The sequence below is a fragment of the Triticum urartu genome, chromosome 7A (genome assembly GCF_056163025.1).
Source record: "Triticum urartu cultivar PI428250 chromosome 7A, HENAU_Tu73, whole genome shotgun sequence".
NCBI classification, from domain to species: domain Eukaryota; kingdom Viridiplantae; phylum Streptophyta; class Magnoliopsida; order Poales; family Poaceae; genus Triticum; species Triticum urartu.
This window is the reverse complement of record NC_141879.1, coordinates 456,152,369-456,156,306: the sequence shown is the minus strand read 5'-3', so window position 1 is coordinate 456,156,306 and position 3,938 is coordinate 456,152,369.

Here is a 3,938-nt window from a genome sequence, read left to right as displayed (position 1 = left end):
AATGGTGTTTGTCTTCACAATAATCTTCCCATGATGGGAATATATGCATGTAGTCCCTAACAACATTGAAAGCACTGTCTTTTAAACTGGGAATAAATGGAATGGGGTTCCAATCTGCAGGAATTGGTCGTCTCTGCAGTTGGGATAGGTCTTCGGCTAGTGGACTTGCTGTACTTTTTGCTGGAGTGGGATTTTTCTATGGTACAGCTAGTGCTATGGCAAATGAAATCGGTATACCTTTTGCTGGAGTGCAAGTCCTATGTGGTGGGGCTAGTGGTGTGGCCAGTGAAGTATGGGTACAGTCTGCTGGAGTCGGTCCTATGTTTTGTGTCACTGGTTGTACAACCAATATAAGTGGGGCGCTGTCTGATTTCTCCAGCACCACCATGTTTATCAAGGACTTTGCTGGTGCTCCATCAAGTTCGGCAATCACCCTCTTCCATGTTGATGTATGATGCACAAGAACAGCATTTGAGTGGAAAAACATGGTATGATGACAGATGGAATATGTATTGATAATGGATGGGCATGGCATCTCGACATATATGATGAGTAAACTAAGCAGATGGCGGTGCAACAAAGTAGAAGAAATGCAAGACAACATATGCAAGATACCCGCAATCAATAAAACATTGACAAATTAGAACAGGCACCTTGATGGGTGAACAGGACAGGCCATCTGCCTTTGACTCCTCGAGGTTAGAATAGTCATTAGGATGATATTCTGAACAAGAATCAACAGGTGGGGAGCGTATGAGTTTCATTGCATCCAGAATGGCACTCAATGCCTTGGTGCCAATTTTGTAAGTCATTGCAGTGTTTAGCTTCAAGAGTGGACTGCTGCTAGTGCAACACAAAGCAGCTACACAGATCATAATGTAGATATAACGGGAAAACCTTAAGCATCAGAGTAAAATTAGCAAAGTGGAACTTGCTGGAATATATGTGCTAGTATTGCCGGTACGGCTAGAAAGGCTTCGGATACCAGCTCTCTTCAAGTGAAGGTGTGGTACTGTTAATATCAATGTAACTCTCAAAGGCGACATAGCTCCCCGCATTTCCTTGCTATTCTTATAGGATTCAAGTGGGCAGGCCACCACAAATCCTATTCCTATGTTTACAAGATCCTACGAATCAAAGAGGCTCAAAGTGTCCATCACAACCGACCGTATAGACCTCTACACTGCAAATGTCCCTGCTCATCTTCAGTACAAGGAACATACTGTACTACTATCATACTCCCTCCGTTCCAAAATATAAGTCTTGGTAGAGATTTCCACTATGGATCACATACAGATGTATCTAGGTACATTTTAGAGTGTAGATTCACTCATTTTGCTCCATATGTAGTCCATGGTGGAACCTATACAAAGACTTGTACTTAGGAACGGAGAGAGTGCATATTAAAGAAGAACGGAAGAGGAACATGGTAAAGAAGAGCAAGCAGATTTTGGATAATAAAATGTTGGTTGCGCAGTGCCCACACATGATGAACCAGAGCGCATTAAGAATGCAACTCCTAGCTGTCTCTCGACCATTTCAGGTGGTTGGATGAAGATCCTACGTCTCCTAACCATTCTTCTTCCTCGTCTCTGATTCTTCCCATACAGAACACCGCATGGGCCGCCGGCCGGACCACCGGTCCCCACCGCTTGTGTTCCTCCGCCACCCCCACCCCAACCCCACCAGCGTCGAGTTTTCTTCGTTCGGCGAGGCCCAACAACCACCCGAGCCCGTTCGATCGCACCGGCGAACTCCGGCGAGCTCTGAAAAATCGACTGACCCAATTTTGAAATTTAGTCTACTGTGATTTAAATAGTGTGGAATATAAAAGGGGAAAACCATAAGCATTGCGAGTATGGTGTTGAGCGTGCCATGGCGGATCTGAAGGTGCAAACCGGACAAAGGCAACTTCGCAACCAAGACAAGAAATCAGAGTAAAGCAGTGGCGATCTATTTTCTTGTTGTGATAAATAAGTTGAGCAGATACGAAAGAGTACCACCTCTGGTGCGGCACCGTGTAGGCATCTGCTGAGAATTTGACGATGTTGCGGTAGCGATGGTTGTCGGTGGCGTGGAAACAGATCTAGGAGGGTAGACGGTGGCGGCGGGGCACGATGGACGAGACGGTCGTAGGAGCGGCGCTGGCAAGGTGGACGAAGGCGGGGATGAAGCGAGAGGACGGGATGCAAGGATCCCGGTACGAAGCCGTGGATGAGAGAGGTCGGTCTCTTGTAATGGACGGCGGCGTCGGGGTATCAGCTCCGGCATGGTGGAGGAGGACGACGGTGGATGGGGTGGCGGACGGCGGCGGACGGAGCAGGGTGGGGTGGAGAGGGTGTTTTGGCGCCCATGGAGTACGAATGGGGAAAAGAGAGGTAGAGAGGAAGGCGGGAACCATGTACTCAGGGCGCACTTGTCTCAAATGCGAGGAAATTTACAAACTTAGCCCCCGTTTCAAATTTCTACTACATCACAGCAACACTAGTCGGTCGTGGATAGGACGGTAATCTCGCATACACCGAATATTTGCCGACGAGAGTCTGTTTTTGCCGCCCACCGTGTATGAATATGAATTGGGGAGGGAGTCGGTTTCGGCCGAGGACACACTGTGTTTTGGCGCCCACCGTGTATGATCCGGGTGAGAGGCGGTTACATCATGTTTGGGTGAAATTACAAACCTACCCCTATCGAAACCTATAGAAATCCAGCATATAGGCTTTGTGTGGCAGGGATAGGCAGCAGTGATTTCCATCTCGCAGATTTTGGTTCCGGGCGGTTACTGCGACTTTCCCCGCTTCGTTCAAATTTTGCAGAGTGCACGTTTACCGTGCCAACCCAATTCGAATCCCGTTTGTATTCTATTTTTTTCGGGCGGGATCCATTTTCAATTGGAATTACATTCTATATACATCATTTTTTATATATACTTTCAAAAGCACAACACCATTTATACATAAATATGGTTTACAAATGGCATGATCTCAGATTCATAAGGTTGTATCCATCAATTTGGATTTTCAAATATTTGAAACCACTTTATGTTGAAATCCAATGTATGCATTCCTCGCTAACTGTCTCCAATTAATGTGTGTTTCATGCGGGTTTTTTTACTTCTGAAACATGTATAATGTGTTTCACACACGCAACATATAGTGTAATCCCGTTTAGACATTAATTGCATATAAACCATGCATTGTTTGTAATTGAAGAATCTATGGATCACCAATATTGATAAACTATATAACATTACACGTGTGCCCAAATTCAAATGAATATGCATGTTTGATACACCAATTTGCGTTATGATATTATCGATGTCATGATCTCCAGTTTAAATATTTGAATCCCCTTTAATCCAGATATTCGTCTCATATAGCTATCACTCATGCTTATATAGGACTATCTCTCTGGACCTATACGTGTTCATCGTCTCTCAGGTATCTCTCGTGCTACCTGTATGTTGACAATGATCTTTTATCTTCGTAACACACTGACGGTACTCTCTCCCTCGACCTTCATCATTCTATCTCTCTCTAAATATATCTCGCTCCCTGCTATTTGTCTCTAACTATGAATCTCCATGTGGAATCTCTTTTTCTCACACAAACACAAAACTTTGTCTCCCGGGGTCTCATTTCACTCTACTATTCCCATGTGTGCCACTCGCACGCCCCTCATACAGAGATTTCTTACGCTCCTTAGATATGAGAACCTATGACTCTTCTTCATCAATATCTCTTTCTCACAGACAAACACATACTCTGTCTCCCAGGGTCTCATATTTCTCCATTGTTCTCTTGTATGTCACTCACACACACCCTCTCTCCCTAGAGATATCTTGTGTTCCCTCGTATGTCTCTCTAGCTATCACTCTCGTTGTGAAATATCTTTCTCTCTCGCAGACACAAAACTCCGTCTCTCTGGATCTCATTTCT